Below are 17,527 nucleotides of genomic sequence, written 5' to 3'. Positions count from 1 at the left end.
AGGATGACAGCTTTGTAGTAGAGGCTGAAGTCTGGGATGGTGATACCTCCCGTTTTGGTTTTATTTTTCAGTATTACTTTGGCTATTCGGGGTCTTTTGTGGTTCCATACAAATTTTTGGATAGTTTGTTCTAGTTTTGAGAAGTATGCTGGTGCAATTTTGATTGGAATTGCATTGAATGTGTAGAGTGCTTTAGGTAGTAATGACATCTTAACTATATTTATTCTTCCTATCCATGAGCATGGAATGTTTTTCCATTTCTTTGTGTCTTCTTCCATTTCCTTCATAAGCTTTCTATAGTTTTCATCATACAGATCTCTTGTATCCTTGGTTAGGTTTATTCCGAGGTATTTTATGGTTTTTTGTGCAATTGTGAATGGGATCAGTTTCTTGATTTCTCTTTCTGTTGCTTCATTATTGGTGTATAAAAATTGTAAGTGGGATTTTAAGTGGTTAGGTCTTAGTAACCACTCAGTAATTCTTAGCTGTTGTAATCAATATTGCTATTAATTTGTATTTTTCCTGATTTTTATTATGAAAATAAGAAGACACAACAGAATGAAACAGGGTGATACTCAGTATCTGAGCAGATTTTAAAAGGCCATAGGATTAAAGATGTCAATAACTCAAGATTCTCTTGCTTGTAAACTCCCACACCCATCAACACATTAAGTATAATCAATATAAATATAATCACCACTCAAATAGGATGATCTATTTGCTACTCACTTTGCAGAAAAGAAACCTAAGCATAAATGTAAAGACTCTGAAAGCAGTACAGTGAATGTTATTATCAGCCCTCCCCAGTCCTACTCAAATCCCAAGGTTGGTTATATTTTAAAAGCACACTTGCTTCATTAATCTGATTTTTAAAAAGCAGGGAGAAGTTTATTGTTAATTATGCGCAATACTTACAGTGTGAATAGCTTGTAAGAAACTGGTATTTGGTCTTATTTAATAAAATTTGTTTTCTTTGTCATTGCACAGTAGATGACCTTTGCTACAGCAGAGATGTTGAATGCCCTGTGAGGGAATAGGTAACCTGGGTCTTAGTGGACTCCCTCCCTGCCACGAATGGACTAGTGTTTGATGAAATATGCTGAACGAGTGACTTCTTTTTTAGGGAAGAAAACTGCTTCTATCTCATAAGCTGGAGAACAGTAGGGATAGATGACTGTGTTCTAGGTTTGATTTTCCCATCCGTGAGGAGTCCCAACGTCCAATAGGATCCTCAGTAGGTAGTGCCTTTCCCTAGTCTGTCTTTCTTCAGATGCCAGAGAGCTGTTAGTGATAGTATCACTGGAAAGGCAGAAATTCTCCTAAGAAATGTTGTATGCCAGGATAGGAAGTAGCACTGAGAGACCAGGAGAATTCCTATCAGCCATAACTAAGTATGCAAGATCAAAATCTGATCTTCACATCTTGTGGGGGAGCAGAGGAGTGGGAACCTGGCTTAGGTTCTGTCCTTTGTTTTATCAGAAATAATACTGATTTTGAAATCACCTGCACCTAAGTTTATATTTTAACTCTTGAACATTGTAATTTTTTTAATGTTTATGTATTTTTTTAAATGTTTTATTTATTTCTAGGAGAGAGAGAGAAACAGCATGAGCAGGGGAGGGTCAGAGAGAGAGAGGGAGTCACAGACTGAAGAAGGCTCCAGGCTCTGAGCTGGCAATCAGCACAGAGCCCGACATGGGGCTCGAACCCACGAACTGCAAGATCATGACCTAAGCGAAAGTTGGATGCTTAACTGACTAAGCCACCCAGGCGCCCCTAATGTTTATGTATTTTTGAGAGACAGACCATGAGTAGGGGAGGGCAAAGGGAGCAGGAGACACAGAATCCAGAAGCAGGATCCAGGCTCCGAGCTGTCAGCACAGAGCCCAATGTAGGGCTTGAGCTTTCGAACTGTGAGATCATGAACTGAGCTGAAGTTGGACGCATAACCCACTGAGCCACCATGGCGCTCCCTAACTCTTGAACATTTTAGCTATGTGATCATGGATAAATTAAGTTGACCTTTCTAAGTTTCATTGTTAAAATTAGTAATACATATAATATATAAAAATCATCTTCTAAGGGCCTGCAAGATATTAAATTCTTAAGAAATAGTAATTTATACTGTCTTAATAGAAATATTAGTAGTATATATAGTGAAATAGAAATGCACATATATACCTATCGATAGTTCATTTTGAACCAATGGAGACATGCATATTATAATAATAGTAAGGATAAACTACATTGAGTACCCAGTATGTAATGGGTTGTACTAATCTTTATAAACATTATCTCATTTAGTTTTACTCTAATAAAACTTTAAGAGGTGGATTCTATTACTTTAAAATGTAAGAAATTGGGAAATGAAGAGTAAGTTTCTGAACAACCTGAAGAAGTGGTATAATTGCCTGAGAATTCTGAGAATCATGTAATTTGTTTTTCTGATACGGAGGTTATTTATCCAGCATCTCATACATTCTCAAGAGGGAATAGAGAGCCCTTGAGACAGACTCTGCCCATCAGAATGCCCATTAGTTGAGAAATAAAAATACATGTCCAAATAATGAGTGATCAAGCCTTGTTATTGGTGGTCATGACGTTATAAGAGATAAAAAATGTTAACACTAGGGCTTCTACTACTATTTCTTCTTCCTCCACGCCCTCCTCTATGAAATAATTATTTCAGATGTGCATTCGGTGCTTAAGTCACTGCTAGGTACCAACATGGAATCTGTCTTCATATTTCCTGAGTTTAAATCTTTGCTTCACCCCTTATTAGCTGACTAACTTCAAGTGACTCACTAAACTTCTCTGAGTCTCAGTTTCTCCTCTATCACATGAGGATAATAATAATATTCTTCATCTCTATTATTATGAATAATGTTATATATGTCAGAATTATTGTGAGGAAGAGATGAGATAATATATTTCAAGCACTTAGTACAATTTATGAAACATGTAGACACTATTATTATTATTATAGTTTAAAAAATACTTCCACTCTTGTCGGGATGCTAGTCTTCTCAAGGGTGTTACTCTTCATAACTGAGAATGTCTTTTGGATTCGTTACACTTCAAAGCAAGACATTAGTGTTCTGAAAGTTTCAGTGCAGGTTCTAAAGAGCCTGCATATATTACTTAGGATGGTGTATATATGAGTGTGTGTGTGAGTGAGCTAGAGGGGGAGAGAGAGATTGATTCATTGATTGATTGTTCATTGCATACAGCATCTTGGATGGCCCGAGCAGCATATGCAATAAAGGCAGAGGACAGGCAGGAGTATTTATCTGGGAGTTCATGTGTCTCCTCCATCACTCTGCACAGAGAATGTTCAGCAGAATTTGACCTCAACTGTCCTGACCTGTAGAAACAAGAAGTCTCTTCCTCTCTTGAGTTTTCTGTCCAGGGAATAACTTAGCTGTCTCTTGTTCCACTTCTCCCACCAAGATGTCAACACATTGATTTCAGCTTAGCAGAGAGGAGAAGGCTATAAAATTGAACATGCTCAAATAAAGTGTGCGGGATTAGAAAGATGAGAGTCCAAGGCTATTGCATCCTTTGAAGCTCTCCAGGCACAAGTCTAGTCAGTGGCCAAACTGTCCATGAGAAGGAGAACTGTTTAAGCCTACTATTACTTTTCACAAACTGTCTTGAAATTGCCAATGTCAATTTCAAACCATTATTTAAAGCCTTACAAATAACTATAATGCCTTGCATTATCTCTTATTATTTGAATATCTGTCTCCTCCGTTGTAGGCCAGTGATAATGGCATGCATGGGATTAGCATTGTTTTCAGTTTAAGGAATGGATCATCTCTAAGAGGGGAGCTCACGTGTATATAGAATATGATAGAGTTCTGGAAAAGACACTTAGTGGTTTTAATTTAAAATGATTCAACAAATGGTTTCAAACTCTTTCCTTCAAAGGTGAACCCTAGGGACACCTTGAGGGCTCAGTTGGTTAAGCTGCCGACTTCTGTTCAGGTCATGATCTCATGGTTCACAAGTTCAAGCCCCGTGTTGGACTCTGTGCTGACAGCTAGCTCAGAGCCTGGAGCCTGCTTCAGACTCTGTCTCTCCCTCTGCTCATGCTCTGTCTCCTTCTTTATCTCAAAAAAATTAATAAATAAAAGGTGATCCCTAATTTCTTTCCTTTTAAGTATTGGTTGATTTAGTGACCTGCTTCTAACAAATAGAATGTGGAGAAAGTGCAGGTCTGTGATATTTGACATTAGGATATTTAAGGTATTATGGATTCCTCCTTGTCTTCTCTCTGTGAATGCCAATCAGCATGTCACAGAGATACTCAGCTGACTTATGGAGTAAGGAACTGGGGCCTACTAACAGTCATGTGAGTTTGCCATCTTAGAAGTCAAGCCACCAGATCCTTTCATGCTTTCAGATGACTGTCATTCTGATTGTTATCTTGTGTGTACCACTTTAGGAAAACCTCTGAGCCTGAATCAGTCACTGAAACTTTACTGAATTCCTGACCCACAAATACAATGAGACAAAATATATTTATTGTATTAATCTACAAACTTTTGAGAGTTTTATCACACAGTAATGGCTAACTAATACTGACTCATTGTAGCAAGGAAACCACTCTCCATTTCTCCATTTAAGAGAATCTTAAGCAAGCTCTGTGCTGTCAGCCCACCAATCCAACATGGGGCTTGATCTCACCAACCGGGAGATCATGACCTGAGCTGAAACTAAGAGGCAGATGCTTAACCAACTTAGCCATAAAGGTGCCCCTCAAATAATTTTTGAGAAAGCTTAAAACAGACTCATATAAAGAAGTTGGTGGACACTGCCACATTAGGGACGGTGTGCCTTTTTGCTAACACCGCTAACTTCTAATTTATTTTTCATGGGCTGCCTCTGAGATCACATTCTGGGTATAGAATCACTCTGTGGCAAGGATAGAAGAATGCTTGGGAGTCCTAGATGGTTCCATGAACTATAGTTGATTCTTTCCTTATCTTTAGCGGATGGGCATAGTATTCTTTCTCTAAAAAGACCTAATCCTTAACACTTGAGAAAGATTTGGGGGAAGAGGCTGTTTTTGAATAGAGACCTCTAGATGGGCTATAGAGGGCCCAGTGAATGAGGACTAGGTGGGTAGACTAAGTAGAGATAATTATTTCTTAGATATATGTAGTAGTTCAGTTTCTGTGTTCTCTGAAGTATCCCTTACATCATTATTTGCTGGGTGATATTGTAGACGAAACCTTGGTCTTGAAGAGAAAAGGCTAAGCTGATAGTCCTAGCTCCAATGAAAGATAAATTTCAATTATGAAATAAATTTTTCTACAGAGAATTTTTTTCCTCGACTTCTTTAATGCAGTGGGGAAATAGCCTTATAAATGAAAGGCATATTTTCCAGGAAACTGTACAAAAAAATGGATTCTCGTCATGATAGTTATTTGAATGCATTTTTTTGGTCTTAAGGAGGATGCTTTTGTTCTTGTAATTTATGTTACAATCAAATTAATTCATCTGTGCAGTGAGACCAATGGATGAAAAGGTCTGTAAAGTGCAAATTGTTGTTATAAGTTTATAAGACAAAGTACTTGTTGTTTTGGGAATCAGTCCCAGAGCCCACTGTTTTCACATAATCTTATATTGTGGGTAATTACACACAGACATTAACTTAATAAAGATAATTACAAGAATCTATCATTGCTGGGGTTTCAATTTATTTGATTGTGAACTTTCAGGGACTTTGGATTAGATGATTAACTTATACTGGGTATTAATTTGTTGGTAAGTGCCTGAAATAGTTACTGAAATTAATACAGAGCACGTTTTTACCTTTTCACAATGAATTTGTTTGATTAACAATACTGTATTTATTCAGGTGGGGATCTGAAATACCAGATGCAAATTTCAAATAATCACTTGAACAATTGAGTTCAAATATTTAACAGATCAGTGCAGAAAAGATTAAGTGAGAAATTCACTTTAAAGGACAGGTGAGTGAGTTAGAGAAGTAGAGAGTGGAATGGGTAGATTTTTAACTATATCAGACCTTATGGTATGGCAGACACATCGCTCACATGAGGGTGATGTTTCAATTTTGGGAACTTTTCTATTCATTACAACTTTTCTATATAACCTTTTCTGGTATGTTAGAGAATGGCTCTAACCCTAGCTGTGGGTAAACATCACCAAGAGATCTTGTTAAAATACAGGTTCCTGCTCAAAATAAAATAAAGACAAAAGAATTAATAAAAAAGAAATAAAGGGGTGCCTGGGTAGCTCAGTTGGTTAAGCATCCAACTTCGGCTCAGGTCATGATCTCACAGTCTGGGTTCTAGCACCGTGTCGGGCTCTGTGCTGACAGCTCAGAGTGTGGAGGCTGCTTCAGATTCTGTGACTCCCTCTCTCTCTATCTGCCCCTTCTCTGCTCGTTCTCTGTCTCTCAAAATACAATAAAGACATAAAAAATTCGAAATACAGATTCCTGGGCCCCTCAGGAATAAATCTGGTTTGATGTCTACCCATTTTTATTTTTAACAAGCTCCCCAGGTGATTCTGATGCATCATCTGCTTTAGGAAGCACAGAATTAGGACATGCCTATGTAAGTCTGCTCCTAGTGAGAAACATGATATTGTACTAGTTGCTTCTAAAATCATAAACAGGAAAATAGAAGAAAAGATGCATGAATTTTTTTGCTTTTTCCCCATTCATCAGGCCATGGTCCAAACTTTGCAAGTCTTCTCTTTTTATTGTCAGAGGCATCTATTCTCTTCATGCTGTCTTTCCCCAGTTTCTTATTGGAGGAAAGAGACATTTCCCCATTTATACCCTATTCTTCTGGGACTCATATTCACATTGTTCTCATGGCTAGCCCTGCTCACCACTGGGCATTTACCTTGCTCCCTGGACTCTGTTTCCGTATTGTGCTTTAGTTTATATAAGTTGATTTCTGGATTCTTCCTTAAGACTTAGTCCAGAGGTCCTGTGCAGTAGCTTAGCCCCTCTAGGGTTGGTGTTCTGCCTTGATTTTCTTTTAGTCTCTTCCTAAGAATGTAAATCTTCTTTCAAAACCTTGGTCCAGGGGCCCCTGGGTGGCTCAGTCGGTTAAGTGTCTGACTTCGACTCAGGTCATGATCTCACGGTTACTGGGTTCGAGCCCTGCGTCGGGCTTTGTGCGGACAGCTAGCTCAGAGCCTGGAGCCTGTTTCGGATCCTGTGTCTCCCTCTCTCTCTGACCCTCCCTTACTCACGCTGTCTCTCTCTCTCTCAGAAGTAAATTTTTAAAAAGTTAAAAAAAATTAAAAACAACAACAACAACAACAACAAACCAACCTTGGTCCAGACGCCAGGACTGTCACAGCATGGTAGATTTCCTCCATGCACCCTGTCTTGCTTTAGTCTCTCTTCCTTCTCTAATACCATATTATACCCACCCACCCAACTGTATACTGTGAATTGGGCCTTCCTGATGGCCCTGACCCAGGGATTGTCAAGTTGTCTGGTCAGGCAGTGTCATGAGACATGACCTAGCATTTGGAGCATCTATAAATCTCTTGAGACGGTATAAGAAGATTAGTAGAGAAATTAAAAACATGTACTTTCTTTCCTTTTTAAAAAGATTTTATTAAAATTTTTTATGTTTGTTTAGTTTTGAGAGAAAGAGAGAGAGTCAGAGCATGAGTGGAGTGGGAGCAGAAAGAGAGGGAGACACAGAATCCAAAGCAGGCTCCAGGTGCTGAGCAGGAAGCACAGAGCCAGAAGCGGGGCTCAAACACACACACTGTGAGATCATGACCTGAGCAACAATCAGACTCTTAACCAACTGAGCCACCCGGACACTGGTAAAGTTTTATTTTTTAAGTAATCTCCACACCCAATGTGGGGCTTGAACTTACAACCCCAGAATCAAGAATTGCATGCACCACTGACTGAGCCAATCAGGTGCCCCACATGTACTTTCTATTCTAGTTTCCTTTTCCTCTCTTTCCCATTGTCCTGGTCATGAACCTGAATTTGTGGCTATCTACTTTTGTCCTAATCTGTAAGCTAAGTCTTTTTCCCCTTGATTTCAAAAAAAGTAATAACAAGAATTTTTTCTTGTAAAAGAAAAGATTCAGATGAGTCCAGACTGCTGTCTTCAAGTATTTGAGAGATTGTCATGCAAATGAGGGTTTAAACTTGAGCCACATAGCCCCAAGGATGGCCAATGATGTCTCAGAATGAAGAAGATATTCTCATTTTATTTTATTTATTTTTTTAGATTTAGATTTTATTTTAATTAAAAAAATTTTAATGTTTATTTATTTTTTCTTTTATGGTTTATTGTCAGGTTGGTTTCCATGTAACACCCAGTGCTCATCCCAATAAGTGCCTTCTTCCATGCCCATCATCCCCCTTCCACTCTCCCCCACTCCCATGAGTCCTCAGTTTGTTCTCAGCATTCAAGAGTCTCTCATGGTTTGCCTCCCTCCTTCTCTCCAACTATTTTTTTCCCTTCCCCTCCCCCAAGGTCCTCTGTTAAGTTTCTCCTGTTACACTTATAAGTAAAATAAAAACACGTGGTATCTGTCCTTCTCTGCTTGAATTATTTCACTTAGCATAACACCCTCAGGGTCCATCCATGTTGCTACACATGGCCAGATTTCATTCTTTCTCATTGACATGTAGTATTCCATCGTATAGATAAACCACATCTTCTTGATCCATTCGTTTTTTGATGGACATTTAGGTTCTTTCTATGTTTTGTTTATTGTTGAGAGTGCTGCTATGAACATTGGGGTACATGTGCTCCTATGCATCAGCATTCCTATATCTCTTGGGTAAATTCCTAGCAGTGCTATTGCTGGGTCCTAGGGAAGTTCTATTGTTCATTTTTTGAGGAACCTCCACATTGTTTTCCAGAGGGGCTGTACCAGTTTACATTCCCACCATCAGTGCAGGAGGGTGCCCGTTTCTCCACATCCTTGCCAGCATCGAGAGTTCCCTGATTTGCTCATTTTAGCCACTCTGACTGGCGTGAGGTGGTATCTCAGTGTGGTTTTGATTTGTATTTCCCTGATGATGAGGGACGCTGAGCATTGTTTCATGGGTCTGCTGGCCATCTGGATGTCCTCTTTGGAGAAGTGTCTGCTCGTGTCTTCTGACCATTTCTTCACTAGATTATTTGTTTTTTGGGTGTGGAGTTTGGTGAGTTCTTTAAAGATTTTGGATACTAGACCTTTATCAGATATGTCATTTGCAACTATGTTTTCCTACTGTGTCAGTTGCCTATTAGTTTTGATTGTTTCCTTTGCCGAGCAGAAGCTTTTTATCTTGATGAGGTCCTAATAGTTCATTTTTGCTCTTTATTCCCTTGCCTTTGGGGATGCATCAAATAAGAAATTGCTGTGATTGAGGTCAAGGAGGTTGTTTCCTGCTTTCTCTTCTAGGGTTTTGATAGTTTCCTGTCTCACATTCAGGTCCTTCAGCCATTTTGAGTTTATTTTTGTGTATGGTGTGAGAAAGTGATCTAGTTTCATTCTTCTGCATGTTGTTGTCCAGTTCTCCCAGCATCATCTGTTAAAGAGGCTGTCTTTTTTTCTTTTGTTTTTTTTTTCCTGCTTTTTCAAATATTAGTTGGCTATACATTTGTGGGTCCAATTCTGAGTTCTCTATTCTATTCCATTGGTCTGTGTGTCTGTTTTTGTGCCAATACCATACTGTCTTGATGATGACAGCTTTGTAGTGGAGGCTAAAGTCTGGGATGGTGATGCTTCCCATTTGGGCTTTCTTCTTCAATATTATTTTGGTATTCAGGGTCTTTTGTGGTTCCAAACAAGTTTTAGGATAGTTTGTTCTAGCTTTGAGAAGAATGCTGGTGCAATTTTGATTGGGATTGCATTGAATGTGTAGATTGCTTTGGGTAGTAATGACATTTATTCTCCCAGTTTAAAGTGGAGTGAGCAGTCGCTGAGGAACGAGGGCTTCCTCTTACTGGAGGGCTCAATAAGAAGCTGAATTGCTATAGTAGACATCTCAAGGAGGGGACCCAGGAGTACAGTGGATCTTATGCAGCTTTGAGAGTTACGAGCTAGGATTCATTGATATGTCAGTGGCCATAGGTCCAGGGAGTGTCATTTAGTGCTCTATGGAGCGGCATGTAGGTCCCTACGCAAGAGATTATACTTGTTGGTTCAGAAAAGGGTAAATGGGCCAGCTTTGTTCAAAATAACATGTGTCCTGACTAGATGTCACTTGGTAAATTTAGTCTTTTATCTATCCTGATATAAAAGTACTAAGGCTAGCTGCTCTGCACTGCTGATAGCAAGTGAGTTCTGAAAAGATGTCATATCTTATGGTAGCCCTAAGTGGTTAAGGCTGGTACTTGATAGTTTAGGAAATATGGTTTTTCAATGACTTCCTAAAAGATCTTGGAAGTTTATTAAGTAAGTTTTATTGATTCTCTATTATATGCTAAACACCGGATAGAGTTTGTTTGATTTCATGGTTATCTGTGGTTCTTGATGGTTCATCACACAATGTGTTTTTAAAAAAATTTTAATGTTAATTTATTTTTGAGAGAAAGAGAGAGAAAGAGCACGAACGAGCAAGCATGTGAAGTAGGGGCAGAGAGAGAGGGAGACACAGAATCTGAAGCAGGCTCCAGGTGCTGAGCTGGGAGCACAGAGCCTGATATAGGGCTCAAACATACGAGCTGTGAGACCATGACCTGAGTAGAAGTTAGATGCTCAACCGACTGAGCCGTTCAGATGCCCCAACAATGTGCTTTAACTAGAATACAGTTATACCAGGCAGATAACAAGTTTTGGTAATTCTGCACTAAGCAGGCCACTTTGGGAACTATGCAGGTTCCAATACCAAATCTGGAGTAAGATGGAATTTTTAGGTTCTAATACAGATTGGCCTTCCCCAGGCTGGCCTGCATTTCTGAGAAAGAACCATTGTCTTAAGAGGGGTGGTGAAAAAGAGTTCCAAGACTTACACTTGACTGTCCATAAACAAGACCAACTCTCTGGGCTGGATTGCAGCAGAGTTCATCTTTCAGTCATGGCTGGCAATAGAATGCTAAGCTTGCTCTTTCGATAAGAACTCCTGGGTATGACTAGGAGTCTAGGGTCCACTAGAGATGAACACACTTTCTCATTATCATCCTGTCAGTATCCTGCCAGGACGTGGTGGATCCTGTCTGTCCACTTTATTATGTATCTGGAAGCTGCCACATGTGCTCATCTTCCTCCACAGTCAACACCGCATCTGCTTTTAGATAACGGAAAGGCTCCAAGAGCTCCACTTAAGCAGACACTGCTCTGAGCCTCTGTATTTGTCTGACTCAGTCACCTTACATTTAAAAAGAAAACAAAACCCCAGACTGAAATAAAAACCTTTAAAAAGATGTTCTAAAAATATCCACAGAGTCCATTTCAGTAAATATTAACAGTTTGGTTAACTAATGATCAAATTTCTTCGCCTTTTCTTTTGGTTCATGACCATCATGGCAAAGGTATTGCAAGCTGCTAAGAAGACTCAGGGATAAGTTCTGGCCTCAGCAGCTGAGCCATTGAGAGAAGTCTTTAAGCAAAGGTGAGCAAGTTCAGAATATTCCTCCAAGTTAATTAGAACCATCAAATCACAAACTTGGATTTTCTGTCTTGACACTGATACTCACAAAAGCCTTAAGAAACATATCTCATGTAGGGCTCCTGGGTGGCATAGTCAGTTAAGAATCTGCCTCTTGATCTCACTGTTCGTGATTTCGAGTCCCGCATGGGGGTCTGCACTGATGGCACAGAGCCTGCTTGGAATTCTCACTCCCTCTCTCTGCCCCTCCCCCACTTGTGTGTTCTCTCTCAAAATACATAAACATTTTAAAAAGATATCCCATTTTCATTTGTTTTATCAACTGCTCTTTTTGTGTTTGTGGGGTTGGTGGCATAGTATGGAGAAGACACATGCTCTCGGCTTACATAAACAAAAGTCAACGATTAGTTTACCCTTTTCTCAGAGTGGGAATATAGTGAATACAGGCATTCAGAAGTGTGTTACTGCTTGAGAAAATATAAGGAGAGGCTCTCAGTTCATAGGGCTCACTTTTTCTTAGGGCAAATTATGCAAATAACTGGAACTTAAACACATTGCTATTGCTATTATTTCAACATGCGTACTTCTGTAGGATTTTTCATGACTGAAAAAAGAAATCTGGGGCCTGTGCATTTGCAGCATTCAATAACATAAATGCTCATTTCTGAACTGTGATTATATATTGTCTCACGGCTCATGCTGACACGTGCTCAATTCCTGTCACAGGCAGGATGGTGTGCTCTGGGCTGATTACATTTTGATAGAACTCTCTGTGGAGATTCTAGGCATGGCCGATGTATAACAATGAGACGTATACTGCGTGTATGTTTGTGTGTGAGCCAAATGTAGACTTCCATCACCTATTTGATTGAAATGCAACATTTTCCCAAATTTTTAAAGCCGTATTTGCCAGTATAAGTCTCAGATTTGCTAATCTAAAGATATAAATTTCCCAACAGGCATGCACTTTCTTCTTTTGAATGAAAATGGACTTGTCCAGTGAACACCAGTTTTGGTGCAAGTGGTGATGTAATAGAGAAAGAACCATAGGAAGTGGTGCAGAGGATAGTGTGGTTGGCAGTGAGGTAAACACCAAAATCCACAGAGACTGGAGGTATTTCTTTGGAAAGCTAAATAAAAGAAACAAAGCCTGAAACAAAGAGGCGACATGCGGATGATAGATAGGTAGGTGGGTATATAATTGATTGATTGATTGATTGATTGATAGATAGCCACAAGGAATTTGTAGTTCTCCACATTTTTCCCCATTCTGTTAACGCTCTTAGGTGTAATTAGAATATCTCAGAAGAGCTGGAAACCATGAAAGAGCTATGATATACTACAGGCAGGGGAGTAACCTAAAATGTTTGATATTATTTACTTCACTGCTGCACTCCCCCCTCCCACCCTGTCTTTAGGAAAATGTCTGAAGTCCCTTACATGGCTGTAAGTCTCTTTAACTTCATTCGTGCCTTTTCATTTATCTATTTTTATTCTGCTGCTTCTTTTTTTTAATGTTTTATTTATTTCTAGGAGAGAGAGAGAGAGGGAGAGAGAGGGAGAGAGAGACACAGCGTGAGCAAGGGAGGGTCAGAGAGAGAGGGAGTCACAGACTGAAACAGGTTCCAGGCTCTGAGCTGGCAGTCAGCACAGAGCCCGACGCGGGGCTCGAACCCACGAACCGCGAGATCATGACCTAAGCGAAAGTCGGACGCTTAACCGACTAAGCCACCCAGGCGCCCCTTTTTATTCTGCTTCTGTCACACAGACTTTTGTTCACTTCCTTGACATACCATAAACTCTATGGAATAAGAATCTGCATGCAACCAGGTATTTTTAATGTGGTGATTTTGATTACGATTTTCTCTCCTCCCACCCCAATGCTTTCACATGGTGAAAAGATATTTGTTTTTTAGGTTCAAGTTCAACTATCACTTTCTCCAGGAAGCCTTCCCTGATATCCCCATCTCCCTAATGAGTCTAGGCCTCCCACCGCATATTCCTACAACATACTCAACTCCTCCTTCATGGTACTCATCACTGTTAAAACTGCCTCTTTAAAGTTTGTCTTTTCTACTGTGAGCTCTAGGTCTTCCTTGTCATATCCAAGAACCTCATGTGGTCCCTTTCCCTTGGTTTGTGACCAAATATTCTTACAGTTCTAAGGAGTAAAGCTGACTATTGAGGCCCCGGGGAAATGAATGCGTGACTGTAAAATGTGAGGTATAGTAAATACTTTGGGGTTGTTATTGAAATTAAGTGGTGTAATACACCTATGGAAGTTATAAAGGACTTATAAATCTGTAGCTTGTAAATAGCTTCAAGTTAGTTTTTGTAATTAAGCAGCCTAGAAATAATAAAGACTAACATATCTCTACTTGGATGTATCAGAAGTCTTCATACTCACCAGATGAAAGATCAAACTTAAAATCTTTCCCCCTACTGTGAGTAGCTTAGTGAAAGACCATGGGGGAAGGGAAGGGGAAACAATAGTTTCAAACAGAGAGGGAGGCAAACCATAAGAGACTCTTGAATGTGGAGAACAAATGTGGGGGGTAGGGTGGGAGGAAATGGGTGATGGGCATTGAGAAGGGCACTTGTTGGGATGAGCACTGAGTGTTGGATGTACCTGATGAAGCATGGGAACTTACTCCCAAAACCAAGATCACACTGTATACACTGTGTGCTAGCTAACCTGACAATAAATTATATTAAAAATAAAATATTTTCCCCAACCCTGTACTAATGAGCTATTCCTAACACCAGTAGACATGCCTAGTAGACAAGCACCATGCCTAGGTTTGATAAGCATCTTCAACACTTTGATCTTCCTCTTCAATAACCAATCCTCACCAAATCCAGATGATTATCTCCAATCCGTCCATTTCTCCTCATCTTCAGCTTTTCATCCTAACCCCCTTACCATCATTTTAGTCTTGGACAGCAGAGTAGCTTCAAGAATGGCCTCCTTATTACATTCATGCCTTCCCTTCAATCCAGTCTTCTCACTGTAACTATAGTAGTCTTCTAAAAACTTAGATATAACCATACCACACACATGCAGCTTATATTATTCACTTTCCAGCAGAAGAGCAATAACAAGTAACATTGTTATATGGCACTTAACAGCTCTCATTATATGCCAGACACTGTACTAAGTGCTTTATGTATGTTAACTCATTTAATCCTCCATAAGTTTTGTTATTATGGATTTAGTCAGTTCTGGAGGAACCAGTACAGAGTTTGAACAATTTATAGCAGGCCATACACACTTTTCACTCTTTAATCATTTTCTAATTTGGAGAGACAATGTAGAATAGTTAGGAAGAGTGTTGACTCTGTAAACTGCCTGCCTGGCTTCAAATCTTGACTCAACCACTTCCTAGCTGATCTCTAAACTCTCCGGACTCTATTCCCTCATCAGCTAATGGTGATGCTAACACATTTCCTTTACAAGGCTGTGGTATCAAATGGGTAAATGAAAATAATGTGTTCAGAATGTATCTTGGCACAGAAATATAATTCAATAAAAGTTACTGATATTACTTTAGGAGATAGACCCTGTCTACCCTCCTAACTTATCCTTTGCCACTTTTTTCCTTTTAATCTTTATTATTTTTTAAAATTCTGGTCTTCTTGCTGCTTCTCACAATATCGTCCTTCTTGCCATAGTAAAACATGCCCTCTGTTCTCCAGCAATCCCCATGTTCCCTATTTAACTCTTAAATATTTTTACTTCCCAGATGGCACTGAGACTTGTATGTAAACCCTTATCTTCCCACAGTCTAGTGTAGATCTCACTGTTGTGTATTCTCAGTATACCCTGTAACTTTCCTGGGAAGTGCTTATCACAGTTGCGACTTTTTATTTGTATGGTGTCTTAGTTGTCAAACTTTATTATTATTCTAGAAGATTCATGAAAATGTATTTTTATAGTCATCATTATACAGTGAGCTTGATACACATCTTTGTTCATGAATGCATACATATATGTCTCCATTATCCAGAACTTCTGGTTAGAGGGGTACAGTTCTATTTAATAAGCACAAACTTCACTTAAATATTGGCACTGTGGCTGTCGAAGATATAGGCTCTTTTCATGAATCTCTGTGTAAGTGGAACCAGAGATGAGGCCGGTTTTGTGTTCATAACTGAAGATAAAAATTAGGGACTACTTCCAAGGTGAACTTAAATTAGGAACTGAATATGGATTTTTAGCAGCATTTTAAGTCTCTCATCAAGATCTTAGAAAAATTGCTTAATCTTGGATATTCCTGTAAGCCATTCTTGAGAAATTCTTTAAGTCATGAAGCAGAACTGTACAAGTGGAAATTACCAATTAAGTAGTATATCTAAGAAGGGTTAAAGGTCCTAGTGAAGGGATTTGAGAAGAAATGTTGGCATAAACAGAATGAAGGGGTTTTCATTTGTACTGGGCAATCAGAAACGCAGTCTAAATCCTGATGAATCTTCTGCTTTCATTGGAAGCAACTGGGCCATTAAACATTTAGTACTACAGTCTCATGTGGTAGGAGCCATGGCACTTTCCTACAGCCAACATGTTGGTTATGCAGGTGTGAGCAGATGAAATTGTGCACTGGAGCACAGATGAGATGAAAAAAACAAACCACTGTAAAGTGGAGCTAAAAATGTCCATATCCATTTGGCACAAGCAAATATAATACCATGGGAAATGCCACAGAAAATTAAGTTCAGCTGTCTTCTTCCATTCTGGACTCCTGTGTTAGCTACTTTGAAGTAGTATGGTGGTTATTTTAGGAGACACATATCCGCAGAAAGGTCTTTTTTTTTTTTTTTTTTAAGTTTCTTGATTATTTCCTCTGCATAATAAAATTCCTGGTCTTACACAGAATGTAGATGAAGGATTAAGATGAGAAGCATTTTTACTGAAATCTTTGAATGGAGATATAAATGTTAAGTCCTCATATTCCTGAGGCAGCTCATGTCCTTTTCAGTGGCCTCAGTATTAGTTGAGTCCATTATTATGAATGGACAAGAGTTCACCAATGTGCCTCATCTAAGATTAAGAAGTTTGGCTTCATTATCATAAAAAGCACTGAATTAAATGTGTTCCCTCGAAGAAAAAAACGTACTAGATTTGAAACAATACTTAATAATTAATAAAAGCTGATACCAAGTACATTAGAGATGTATGGGAGATGGAAAGAAATAAAAGACCATACAGAGTTAACGATTACATAAGAATTGCTATTAATCAGCTCTTCTAAAATATCTTTTACTGAGAACAGTTGATACACAGTATTATTTTCATATATATAGTATAGTGATTTGACAGTTCTATACATTATGAAATGCTCACCACACTAAGTATAGTCAAAATATGTCATTATACAGTTATTAAAATATTATAGAACCTATTCGCTGTGCTGTACTTTTCATTCTTATGACCTCTCTTTAACCCCTCACCTGTTGTGCTCATGCCTCCTTCCCCCAATTTCCCTTCCCTCCCCTTTGGCAACTACTAGTTTGTACTCTATATTTGCTAGTCCCTTTCTGTTTTCTGTTTATTTATTCATTTTTTTAGATTCCTCATATAATTAAACTCGTTTGGAATTTGCCTTTTTCCTTTTATTTCACTTAGCATAATACTCTCTAGCTCAACCCATGTTACTGCAAATCGCATAGTTTTTTATTGAGTAATATTTCATTGTGTGTATAAATATAAATAATACAAACATAAACATTTAGTGTGGGTTTGTGTGTACATAGATAGATAGATACCACGTTTTCTTCATTTATCTCTTGATAGAGACTTAGGTCGTTTCCATATCTTGGCTATAGTAAATGGTGCTGCAGTAAACATAGGGGTGTATATATTTTTTTGAGTTAGTGTTTTTCTTAGGAAATACCAAGAATGGAGTTATTGGGTTCTATGGTATTTCCATTTTTTAAATTTTTGAAGACGCTTCATACTGTATT

Source organism: Hyaena hyaena, unplaced genomic scaffold, assembly GCF_003009895.1.
Source record: "Hyaena hyaena isolate Hyena2069 unplaced genomic scaffold, ASM300989v1 scaffold_107, whole genome shotgun sequence".
NCBI lineage: Eukaryota > Metazoa > Chordata > Mammalia > Carnivora > Hyaenidae > Hyaena > Hyaena hyaena.
Note: the sequence above shows the minus strand (reverse complement) of the source record.